The sequence below is a fragment of the Etheostoma cragini genome, chromosome 2 (genome assembly GCF_013103735.1).
Source record: "Etheostoma cragini isolate CJK2018 chromosome 2, CSU_Ecrag_1.0, whole genome shotgun sequence".
In the NCBI taxonomy this organism is placed as follows: domain Eukaryota; kingdom Metazoa; phylum Chordata; class Actinopteri; order Perciformes; family Percidae; genus Etheostoma; species Etheostoma cragini.
Window position 1 is genome coordinate 6151415 of NC_048408.1, and position 13598 is coordinate 6165012.

A 13598-nucleotide genomic window follows, 5' to 3' on the forward strand; every position below is an offset into this window, starting at 1 on the left:
TCGTAATGGAAAACCAAAAAAAGCGAGTAGACCCGAGGCGAGTCAAGTAGATACCACGCAGTGGAAAACCGCCATAAGTGATGGGTGCATGATTTCTTCCCAGTAGGTGAAGTGCGTTGTCCGGGATGCGCGGGGTGAGCCAGGATTTGGTAAAGCAGAGTGCGGCAGATCTGCAGAAGTCCGAGTTAGTTCTGTTGAGGAGCAGCAGTTCATCCATTCATTTTGTTGGCCAGAAAGAGAGAGAGAGAAAGAGAGGGGAGCGCAGTGTGAAAGTCCCGCTGTCTCAGTTTAACCGCTTCCCCTAACGCTTCCCCCTTTGGCATCTTCGGTAGATCCCATACAGACTAATAACTAATAACTCGGAAAGTTCCAAGTTTGAGAAAGAGCAATGGAATAGTATGAGCAGTTGAAAGTCCACTACTTACGAGTGATGGCAAAAAACTGAGTTTATAAACAAAAACACAAAAAGCACAATGGAGCGTAATCCAGAGGCGGCCATCTGCGGCACCATCTTAAATGTATGGCATGGGATCGCGGCCCACATGTCATGCTTCCTTGTCCCGCTTCACGTTTGCTAAACTCGCTTTCTTCTTTTACGGTTTTTCTTTTCTTGAACTCAACTGTCACTTTCTTCTTTTACTAAAGCCAACCCCGTTCTTCTTTTCCTGAACTCAACCGTAGCTTTCTTCTTGCGATAACAAGTTTTTCTCGCAATAAAACGGCAAGTGGTGATAACACGGCAAGTGGTATACGGCCGCTGTATACAGCGTAGACATAGCTCAAAATGTGTACAGATAACACACCACTTGGCTTAAGAAAGTTGTCATGTAAATTTACGCAAAGTCACGATGCCATGTTGTAACCAGACAAAATAGGAAAACGTACCAGAGTTCAACACATAACAGTTTAGGTGTGAAAGCTACCTTTGCTCCAAACTGATGCCCCTGTGCAACACTACCATCGTTCAACTACTGCTACACAGTTATACAGTGTGTTGGTTCGACTGAAAATGTTAAAATTGACAAACTGCTCCGGTGGATCTCTAAGGAAGAGTCTGACATTTGGGGGAATACACTTGGTTGTCCTGTTGCCAAGAGTTGGATGAGAAAATCAATATCAAACTGTGTGTGTCCAGCATAGAGATTACAAGATGATTAGCTCAGGAGTAAAAGTTCAGAAAAGGGTAACCAATGTGTGTTGCATTCTTTATTCTTTATTATTATGTGGCATAATTATAAAACACACACACACAAAGACCATGGGGTTTCATACAGTAGTTCCCAACTTTGTTGGTTTGAATCAATGTTTATTTTTGACTCCCCGTTATGCCAACCAGTTCAATGCTTGGTTTGAATAGTTTTTTCAAAGCCTAAAACCAAAGCTTTCCAATGTTGTTGACCACGTTGCAGGTATGAGTGCAGGGTGATCAATGATTCATTTAGCCTATAGTGAATTTATAGTGATTCAATGTATTTTGTGTGTAGTACTTCACAATAAAACGACCGTTAACAGGGAGATAATGCTCAAATGTAAATACAAAGAATGATGAAAGTCATTACTCAAATCATTTAAAACTAAGTTTATACATTTGCCTTTGATTGACATTTCACAGAACGCTGTGTACCCTACAAAAATGATTGACAACACCAAAGGCCAAGTGGCCTAGCCCCTAAAATGGTGAAACTCCAGGCCTGGTCTGGCTAAGAGATATTTAATCATCGGCCCAAACACTTAGCCTATACAGCTACAGCATGTGCTGCCAGGTACTGGCATCACTCCCTAGTGTTGTTGTTGTTGCTGGCAGTGTTACAACACAGCACCAATCTGGCAACCCCACCGTGGGCCAGGTGTAAGAGATAACTTCAGGTCTACTGAATCAGCTCAACACATTTGATCTACATCTATCTACGTATTTAAGTTTGGTATTTTCATGTATACACACTGTGGCTTTAAGAAATAAGAGAGCTGTGTCTCTGTACTTCCAGTATTTGGCTTGTTAGAGTTGGAGTTTATAGTATTTTCTTCATCTTATTTAAAGACAGCAATCAACTAAATATTGGTCTATTAATGTAACTGGGCAATGTAATGTCTTCTGTAGATCTGTTACTGTGGCATATTGCTCCATGCTCATGCAATTTCCCTGGTGAAAGAAAAGTTCCCTTTCACACTGGTCCTTCCTTGGATTTAATCTAGATTAACATCTGTTCTTTCTTCTTTTTGCATGAATGTTGTGCTGCCATCACCATGTTCTCCCTCGCTTGTGTGTCCCCCTCCCTCTCTTTGAGGTTATTAGATTGTTTAATGGTAGGAGGAATCAGATTTCTGTTCTGTATTGTTTCTCTGCGCCTCTAACACAATGGCAAACATGAAGCTTAAGAAAAACTCCACTCTCAGACAATTACACATCACATATAACACCATTTCATACCACATATTATATGATTGTGTACATTGTCTTTTGATTGTCAACATTATACATTATTCATTTCGTAATGAAGGGCTGACATTTGTTTGGATTCTATTCTATGTTCATGGGTGTGGTTTTGTTTCCACGTCCATACAGTTGGGACAGATCAACAGTGCTGCCAAGCAAAAATCAAGTAAATTTAAAGTTGAATTTACTATTTCTGACATGCTAAAAACTTATTTAAAAAACCCCACTATAATCACAATTTTTGTGTTTACGTTTAGTGCTTTGAAGGATTTTTTTCATAATTTCTTCTGTAGTGATGAAAAAAAGGACAATTAAATGTAGCTGTATTAAATGTAATATTTTAATATTGTCAAACTGTTTAACTGTGGTATGCTGCAGGAATGTCAATAACACCTATAAGGAGTTACCTAAAGGCCAATCATGTGCAGGTGAAGAAAAACTTTCAAATTGTTCAATTGTGATTTTAAAAACCTGCCGTCTACTGTAAAGTAGATGATTTTTTCCCCCAGATCAAATTCCATTGTAGCTGCTCTGGATATCAATCAACGTGATGTCATTTCTCGGCTTTCCCCAGGAAATGCTTAGCGGAGGCAGTAAGCTCTCCCATCCAGACAAGAGGGGTCAAACTGTCAAACTGAGGCTCTGTGATCTTATTTATAACAACTCTCTGTTCATTCATCCAATTGAAGAAGGCCAAATTGTGAGCCCAAACGTTTTACTAGTACCTTATTTGCACTATTAAAGTAATTTTTTTTGAGCATTTAACTGTTGTGCAGACTTTACCTTCTTTGAACATTCATGCACAGACATTTTGAAAAAGCATGAGTGTTCCATGAGTTAACTAACTTGATTCACATTGGATTGGTGAAAACGTGTGTTCATCTGAGGATTCTCTCCCACAAATAACTTTGACTGGCAGAGCTATTTGGTTCCTCTGTTCGTACACTGAGATTTCCCTCAGCTGAACATCTGAACTTTTACTGAACATAATGACAGCAGGAAGCCCTAATGTTACTCTTTAATGCTGGAGCTGGGGATGGACAGGGTAAGCACTGCTGCAGGAGGACACACACATTTACATCTGAGTGATGGGGCTGCAGCAGCATTCACGGCATAGATTATCCCCCACTGCCCACATTTAAGCTATCTCTTGTACATTCATTCATTTACTTTGACAACTTTGTTGTCTCTTCAATCAACTATCAATTTCATCACACACTAACAGAACTTTGTTTTACTTATCCAAAGTTTCCACCAAACACACAGAGAGAGAAAAGAGAGAGGTAAACACTTTCATCTTAAAAATACAGTAACATGTATCCTATCCTTTCTTACAGTAGGTGGCTTATTTAACCAACAACCCTAACAACACATGTTTCTATTACAAGTACTGTTTTTGTTCACTGTCAACAAATGCATGTTGTTTTTTTGCAAAATACACTTGCAACAACTGACACATGATGACCATTTGTAGGGAAGTCCTTTGACACTTGAGGATATGGATAAGATCATGGATTTGGTGAAATACCAAAAAGGCCAACATTAACATAAAACATTAATGCCTAACTGATTTGCATGTTAACCCTAAATAAGTATACACACACACACACACACACACAGACACACAAATGGGATTACAGACTATGTCTGCAAGCTGTGACGGAGTTATGCGTCACTCCTTCTGAGCCAGATTAGACTGAGCTTTACCTCAACCTCACAGGTCTGTTGAGGGTAACAGACCAAAACTGTAACACAGACACTGTCAGTCTGTGGCTCAATACTCACTTTCCTCTGTCTGTCTGTCTGTCTGTCTGGCTGACGCTCTCTTAATCCTTTAATCTTGTCATATTTCTTTTTGTGTACACAAACAACATCTGTGTCACATTCGTATTTACAGACTGAAAGAGTGACCAGCACACACCTGCTCACTGCCCTGTGTGTCAGGGCTCCATGAAGGCGCCAGTTACAGTCTCGCTCTGCTTTCTCTCCATCCATCGCTCTGCTGAGGAGGACCCAGTGTCTTCATCTCCTAAGGGCGAAAACAGCGTCAGAATAAAGTGTTAGGATATGCTGTGGGGTACTAGATTGATGAGATTGTTGACCGACAGACAGATGCAGGAATATTAATATTATCAGTGCTCTATCAATGACTGCTTCATGCACCCCACAGGATTTTCAACTAAAAGGAGAGCTAAAAGAGGAGAGTAAACAATGGAGGGGAGCTTCCCTCTTCATTCACGTGCTAATTGAACAACCCGGTTATCATCACAGGAAGGGAGAGGAGGAAAGGATGTTGTGAAGAAACCAAGAAAGGGAAAGGAAAAGTAATAAGAGGAGAAAACACAGAGGATGAACAGAGGGAGAAGAGAGAAAATTAGTAGGAAGGAAAAAACAAGACTAGACAGGCCAGGCGGGAAAAAAAGACACACTTTGTCATCAGTGTGCTTGACAGACAGATATGGATGATGGCAGAGAGAAAGCTCTGAAAAGAGGAAATAAGTGAAGAGAGGAAAAGGGGGACAACAGTGAACCGAGGGAGGAAGATGGAGAGACAGACGATGCGAAAAAGCCAGCAGGGCTTTATCGCAGCAGGATGGGCCTGCCTGGGCTGCTTGTGCTGTTTGTGGAGTCCCACTTGCCCCTTGCTCTGCTCCAAACACCATCCATAATTAATGAGGCCCTTACAAAGCCTTGAAAAAAATGATGGGACCTCTTCTATCCCTACTCCCTTCCTTCGCCTTCCTCGCCATTCAGAATCTCACCCCTTCTCTTTCATAATTCTCCCTTCTCTGACTCGTTTCTGTTGTCTTTCCCTTATTTTCGGAATTTTTTCTGTGGATTACTCTAAAGATTGATTGTTTCCTGCAGTTCCTCTGTGTCATCAACTCCTTCCAAAGTACTGCACGGAGTTAGGCTCAGCATGTTGCCAATGCCAAGGGAGGGTTAAATTTAGTCCTGTGCATTTCAAACAGGATGACTGTTAAAAACAGAGCTGGCCAGAAACAGCTGTGTTCTTTCAGCCATGAAGTAACATAAAGTTTTCATTCTTAGACCCACTCACATTCAAAAACAAATTGAGGCACATCTTTGTGATTGTGTACTGTTTGTGTGTGTGTCTATGTGCACCGATGTGTTTGATTTTATGAGTGTATGTATATCTTTATTATGTGAGTGAGTGGTTGGAGTTTGTGTATGTGTGCATGTGTGCATGTGTGTGTGTGTACGTGTATGCTTTAGTCAGAGTGCTGCGTGCATCAATAATGTATCTAGATAATGCAGCCGCTTCACTCTATCAGGAACAACTAACAGGCATACCAACGCACAGAGGAAGACAGAGAATGAGGGGGTAGGACAGAGAGAAAGAGAGAGAGACATAGAGGCAGAAAGAGAGAGAGAAAAGACATGAGGTAGCAATGAGGAAAGATGAGAAAGGGAAATACGAGTGATACTAACATAGAGCAGGAAGGTGAGGGTATGATGGGTAGGGGAAGCTAACAAACATTGAAGACCATATGTGGTAGAGCTGGGTGTCAAATACTGTTTGGGATCAACCATCAGTGTGTCAGCCCACTTAGAGCGGGTGGGTGGGGTTTAGGCATGAAGCAAATTTAGGTATTATCAGTAACATTCTGGCAGACATCGTCATTGTATTGTTTGTACTATATACATTATGTAGAAATCCAATTTAGAGCTAGAACACATTATTTAAAAAGTGTGGAAACTGATCGGTTTGTTTTTGCATTTACAGTAATGATTGAAATTTCTTTTTTAAATATATAATTTGGGGTGTAACTCTTACATTACAGTAGCTTAAATTACCCATAATATTGCAGGGGAATCTGTGCGTCTTATTGGAAAATCGCAATTTGCAAAGATGTTTTTCACGTTGCAAGGTTTATAACCTATGCATCCTATAGAAACACATTAGCTTATGGTGGATTCAAAGTTTTTACAAAATTGTAAAAATACACTTCTGCCATCTACTGTTTCTTGTTTTTTTGTCGTTTAAAAGCAACTGAACACTGAAGAGTTAACGTAAACGTTATTGTTATTACATTGGGATGAGACTCAACTAAAAGTGGTCTGCTCTGCTGAAAATGAAAAACAATGAGCAGAATAAGGCACTGCACACCCACACAGGTAGGGCTGGGCATTAGATTTATATCATATTGATATTGATATTTGAGACTAGAAATCATAATATTGTGATATAGTGTTGTTGTTTCCTGCTTTTAAAGGCTACATTACAGGAAAGTGATGTAACTTTCTGAACTTACCAGACTAACTGAAATCTTATTGTAAAAATATTTTCTGAAGGCCCCAATTGTCAAGCCTACAATATTGTCTCAATATTGATATCAATGTATTTGATTAAGAATATTGTGATATTAGATTTTTTTCATATTGCCCAGCTCTACACATAGGTATTTTCCATTAACCTTGCTGATTAGTCAATTGGAAGTTGTGTAGAGCTGTGGATGGGCTTCAAGGCTGCACTAAGTAGCTCCAGATAAAAGCAAGAAGAAATTTGCCCCTTATGAGGTCACAAGGGGCAAGGTAACCTTCCCTCTGTAAGCTTTGCGCACCCAGAGAATTTGGCCCACCCACGAGAGAGAGACATCGGGGCTTTTAAACAAGCAAATTGGCAGTTGGTCAAGGCCACACCCTCCAGCTTCCACCTTGCCCCCCTCCCCCCCTTTTCTCACGTCGGTTCTCCTCTTGACCCAAAAGAATTATATGTTCACAGAAGCAGAAAGGTGACACAATCCACTTAGAGGCTTACGTCGCGCGCGCACACAAAGACACACACAGACACACACACAGACAAACACACACACACACAGACAGACACACACACCTAATGACCTTTTCAGATAAATGCCTATCAAATAACTAATTGACACAGACACTGTTTGTGTGTCTCTTTAGTCATAAATGCCAACAGGTCAATTGCTGTATATTATATCTGGTTACAAGTTATTTTACTTAAGGACAAAGTTTGAAGAGGTTGGATTTCTCAAGAATTGTGGTCCTAATTGTGGTGCCAGACAGAGTGGTAACGGTTTGGATGATATGTTGCACTTCTTTCATTAGTTGATTAACTCTTTGCAGTTTATAATGTGTAGCGTTTAGTCTCGGGAAGCAGACGTTTGGCTTTGATTCAGAGAACACATTTATCTTCCATCTCCACTCAGGCAAATGGGTGTTCTCTTGAGGGAAAATATGAAAAAGGTTTACAAGCTAACCGGTGCTATTATATTTACCCATGTTTAGCCAATGTTGCAAACCCAGTTGTTATTTAATCAATTCACAAATGCTTTTTTGAACTGATTACAGACAGCAGTTGTAGATCATGAATCTCCAGTTAGTTCCATCCTGTTAATGAGATATTCGCCGACTAATACTGAGCCTGACGGAAGAGAGTATCATCATCATCATCATCATCATCATCATTGGTACACTCACATTGGTACAATTGGGTCTGCCAACTCAAAACCATTAATGAGGGCAATGTTCTTTGTCTTCTACCAAATTCAGAAGCCATAGCTGGCAATTTGAAATATAGTTCCCATGAGTCATTAGGGTGCTTTCCCAAGTCAAGAACAGAGATGAGTTTGCTAGCACAGGTTAGCACTCACTTCCACTGGATGTAGCTGAGGCATTCAGAGTCCACTGTTCAAATGTCCAATGAAAGGGCTTCAGAAGCAGCGGGTCTTCAGTCTGTTCTTCAGAAGCAACATTTCCAGTTTGGTTTTGAGTTTCTTTTGTGGATATTGTTTTGACAAGCACATTGAATTAAAAATTAAAGTTTAGTCATGTTTTATGTAGTAACAGATGGGGGCTGTACTCAACCCTCACATTGTCTTTGGGTCAAATTAACTAGTTTTCCTATATCAATATTCTTTTTAATTACCCAAAATAACATGATTGATTCCACACAACGCTCTTTGGCAAGTACACATCTCTACTTTCATTCATGTTGGAGGGTCTTATTTAATTTTATAGCATTTGAAAAAAGAAAATTGAAGTGGTTTTGAAATAGTATTGAGTAAAAGTTGACATATTCCAGTCTGTGATTATCCATCAACATACTGAACATTCCTTTAACTTTAGTCTAAATAATTCCTAATTTCTGTTTTTCTAACTCAACCATTAGGTATAATTTCCTAAAAATTAGGTTCATTGACCATAAATTCCAAAAATAACAGTAAAACTAAACTAAATAAGTTAGTGTTACGTAGTGTTGAAAACATCAGTGTGTGACGTAAGCAAGTGACAAACGTTTTAAAAAAAGCATCAAAAGTGTTGAAAAAAGGTACAGAAACGTAAGAAAAAGTTAAAACGTTGATAAAAGCGTCAATAAATGTGTTAATTTTCAATTTTAATGGGAAGACAACACTACATCATGTCACTTTGTACCTAGCACGTATTAGCAGAAAGGGAAAATGTAGCATTCCTTGTCTTGCCTCATACTAGAGAAGAGAAGTGACCTAAACAAACCATGCCAACTGCCTACTGATATTAGTGCTATAAAAATTTCAAGTACATTTCACCTTTCAGAGAAGGGATCTGGTTGAACAAAAACAGACCCAGCATATAAAGGAAGTGGAGTGGAGAAAAGAGCCGTGTGTGAGCTCCAGGTGAGCCAACTGATTCAGACATCCGCTGGAAGTGTATCCTGTTGCTCTGAGCACGAGGCGTACAGAAAGACAACTGGATGCAAAAAGATACACTTTACAGTATATGACAGGGTTTTTCCTGCATAGAGGAATTTTTGGCAATCCCGAAAAGGGGTTTTAGCAAGCGCCAAAGGAAAGTCACCACACCAAAATGATAAAAATTAAGAACAAAATAGCAATTTTAAATCCTGTCCGAATGTGTTAAACAGCAATTCACCATTAACCGTTGAAAAAGTAGAACATAAAAACTTGAATACGAGCACTAATCTCAGTTTTATCGTCCAGAGTCAGGCTGTAGCGAATCTCCCTGTGATTTTAGCAGTGGTATTTAAATATATTATTTTTGTAACCAGTTTTGTTAATTGGGGTTTTATTAGCTCAATCATAATAGACATTTTGTTCATAAAATTGTCAGAAGTAACAGGAAAATGTATAGCTTTCTGTTCAATAAGGCAACACAGGCTCATTTACTTTTACTGTACCTGGATAAGTTCTAAAAAATACAAACTTAAAATATGAAACTCAAAGTCCTTTTGTACAAAAACATTAACAAAAAAGAAAAGAAAAAATCTGTGTTGCCAACAGGGACGCTGTAGAGCGTCCTCTGGTGGACAAACTATGACACGCCAATGCTTAGGGTTTGCAACATAATTTATAATAAAATAAATGATTCTGATGAATAAAAATTTTAAAAAACAAAACAAAACAGCCATTATAAATGCCCAAACCAATAGATCGGAAAATGCCTAATATCGGCCGATAATATTGACTCGCCGCTATATCCGTTGGGCTCTACTGGGGTTACTCACAATTAAGAAAAGAAGGGGAGGAAAACTGCATGCTTTAAACTTTTAGTTCAAGTTCTTCAAGAGCCTAAACAAGCGAAAGCATACCGTTTTAAAAAAATGTTTAAAGAAAATGTTTAATTTAAAAAAAACGTTGCATCTTTTATGAGGGTTCGACTTTCCCTTTGCGTATGGATGTTGGACTGTAAGCCGGAAACGCACTAGATTAAAACCTTTTTCTTCAGTTCTTCATGTTCTAGGTAGCCCGGAACACTCTGGCACATGTATCGGAATTTATGGAGGTCAAATGTGAAGTAAAAGAAGTGACTACTGATTACTGAATCAGCAGCCATGTCTCCGTTTATCATCTGTCTGTCCAATAACAACTGATGGACAGCCTCTGATGGGCCTACCGCACTAAAAGCGCTTAAAGAACTATTTCTGCTGTTGTCGGAAAACCCTTTAATCAGGAGTTTGGTGCCAAACTGGCTGAAAGAGCTGTCTATGTGGCAGAGAAGATTAGAGATGACCTAAAACCTTTTAGACCTCATTAGAGCAGTTCCTCCTAACCTCTTTAGTTTCTTATTCACCATTATGCCGTAAAAAGTCACTGAAAGATGATTTTCTTTGTGGCGGTACTAGTTTTTTTTTATTAAAGACTCTTTTGTCTTACATTTTTACATGTATTAAGATTCTTTTTGAAAGGAATTTACATCTTACAACGTAAGTTTTCAAAAGTAGCCTAAGTATTGCACAAGTTGAAGTGTGACGTAGAGTTGTGGGGTTGAGAGATTAATTTGTAATTTGTTTGGTTTGGGGAGCTAACAAAACGTGACTATGCTTCTTATTTCACCATTGGGTGTTTCAGCCTCGGGGCCTGGTGATGAGAGGTCCACGGTTCCATCAGTCAGCTAAAGTTCAACAGAGCAGTTTCATGTCAAGCACTTTTTAAACGTTGGTTTCAAAAAGCACTATACCAATTAACTTCACGGTCATTATTAATAATGCAGTGCCAAAGGGTCTTACAAGTATCTCCACAAATCATTTGTGTGTCTGTGTGTGTGTACTGTATGTTTGTGTGCACAGTTACGTACAAAGAGGTTGACAGACACACCCAGAGTCTTTGCTCAGTATTAAACTTGACAAATACGAAGCATCAAAAATGTAGCCGAGCCTAAAAATAACATCATAAATTAGTTAAGCCTGGGAGGGCCTTCAGAACGCAGCCGGCCTCCTAGTCTTCTTTTTCTGTTTCAAGTCTGCACTAAGTGTCAGGGCTCGCTTTGTATTCAGGTCTCTACTTAAAACAAAGATGTATACACTGTCTCCCCCCCCCCCCCCCCCCCCCCCCCCCCCCCCCCCCCCCCCCCCCCCCCCCCGATCTGGCCACATACACTTAACATGCAGTTGGAGTCAAGCCACACACACCGAAGCAGACTGTGCCACTCATTAGCATGTCACAATAACATCAGCACAGTGGGCTGTGTTTAGGAGGCTGGAGCATGATGCAGCAAAATATCTGGAGCAACATTACACTGTAAAATGCATGTAGTATGCATGTATTTAAGTGTGTATTTTTGCACGTGTGTGTGTGTGTGCGCATGTGTGTGGTTGTGCATGCTCCTGAATGCAGTGATGAATTAGTAAAACACATTTTGATTTGACACAGACTATGTACTGTTATTTTATTCATCAATTCTTTAGCAGTAGTTGAATGTAGAAAAGGAATGAGTCATTTTCGTTGAAAGGAGCCAGGGAATGCCTTAAGTCTGTTTGGATCTAAACTGACTGAAACGACGCATCTAGAGCATTAGGACCACATCCCTCCTACCTTCAAGTCCTTTCTACACAGTCCAGTTTCTAGCTTAATCACTTTTATCAACCTGCCTTCTCCCCTCATGTGCACCCCTCCATCATCATATGACGTTGGTGGACTGAAACAGGTAAAGTTATGAATGGGTGGGAACTTTAAGAGCGGGTAATAGTAAATAGTCTAATATATTAGACTATTTGCCCACCGACGTTAAGCCAAGTATTGACCAGGTCTTACTAATGTAGGCTACTGTATGTTGAGGTCACTTTTCTCATTAAGGGCATACATTGGGAAGCTAAACCTGCCATGCTTGTTTTCATTTTAAATTCGTGAAACTATAAACCGGATACCAGTGAGCTGGTGTAAAATTCAAGACTTTTGAGCATTCTTACTTGGCTTTTTCTTGTTTTTGACAACACGTCAGGCGGTTGTCGAGTCAACGTGCTGTCGTTTGCTTTGCTAGCTTTCAGCGAGGTACTGGAGGTAAACGCATACAATGTCTATTGACAGAAATCTATTCTGGGCACTTAACGTCTGGTTGTTATTCAGTCTAGTGTCTGGGCTATCATAATTAGGTGCTAAACCTTACCGTGTAGCGGCTATCTCCTCTCTAATCCCCTCCTGAGCGCAGGGCGAGCCGCCGCGACCGTCCTGGATGTGGAACAACTTCGAAAAGCGCCGCGAAAAAGCTGCACCTTCCTCACACAGTGAATGTCAGTTAATCCATATATCACCTGGCGTTTAGGTCGCACGAGGAGCACGGCTCGAGATGCCTGTTAGGAAGGTGGGTTTCATCACAAGGAGCCTATACCAATGCAGGTGAGCGCGCAAGATGCAGACGCGGTTTAAGCGAGGGTAATCCTCTCTCTCTCTCTTTATCTCTCTCTCTCTCTACCCCTCTCTCTCTCTCACACACACACACACACACACAGAGTTCATAATGGAGTGTGTGGGGGGGGAGTGTCCGAGGGTGTACCATGCTGTCACTTAACACTGATGTACAGTGGGTTGCCGATGATGCTTGACCTCTAGCTGCACTGACGTTGTGATTAATGAGTGTGTTTACAACAGCAATTTAAAATCCCATGTGCCTAGAGACACTGTATATCTCTAGTACGTAAGCATGTGTAGACATACATGCCTGCAAATGTTTACTGTGTTACTGTGACGGGGGCTCTCGCGCTTCATAAAGTGAGACAACAAAATTCACTGTTGTTGACACACTGCAAGCATCTCTCGCGCTCTGCTTGTTTACCTAGAATTGTAATGCGCGTGCTTGCTTTAATATGACAACCGCAACAAGAGTCGTACCGGTGCTACTGTGCGAAAAGTAAGTGAATTGAATTACTAACTATTAAATTCATTTTTAAGTAGGCCTATGTTAGTTTTTTTAAAGGTTAGGGGGATTTAAAAAAGAACGTTAGGGAACGTTCTCCAAAGGTTGCAACGTTAGGGATAACGTTAGGGGAACGTTCTGAGAACGTTCGCTGTAACCATAAACGAACGTTCCCAGAACGTTCTGGGAACCAAAAATTGTTAGCTGTGTAGAAACCCGACATACAGTAGCGTTTAATTGCCTTGCTTTAGACATTGTATAGGGGAAAAACACAAAGACAAACTTTAATTTTAGTATCCTATCTGTAATACCGTACATGGTCAGCCCACATCTTAAATGAAATAGGCACAGACATATCTTATATAGATATATGTGCTAGCCTCTTTCATAGATAGGCAGGTTTTTATTTGGCCTTTGTCGCCTCCTACTGGCGTCAATGTATTACTGTCACTCAAAGCTATATATATATATATAACGGGTTGGACCCCCTTTTGCCTTCAGAACTGCCTCAATTCTTCGTGGCATAGATTCAACAAGGTGCTGGAAGCAT

The 13598-nt window shown here is 40.2% G+C and overlaps 1 protein-coding gene across 2 annotated transcripts in view; it reads right to left on the bottom strand.

The window, feature by feature from the left end:
• LOC117954740 (FERM and PDZ domain-containing protein 1) overlaps positions 1–12563 on the bottom strand; it is a 44869-nt gene extending 32306 nt beyond the window's left edge. Inside the window, exons 1-2 of one of the 2 annotated variants that reach the window (XM_034888707.1) lie at positions 12302–12563; positions 4356–4463 (exon numbers count right to left, since the gene is read on the bottom strand). The gene's annotated coding sequence lies outside the window, so the exon portion shown is untranslated. Of the gene's footprint in view, positions 1–4345; positions 4464–12301 lie in introns of both variants that reach the window. The other variant, XM_034888715.1, reaches the window with a different exon arrangement.
• Positions 12564–13598: the final 1035 nt, after the last annotated feature.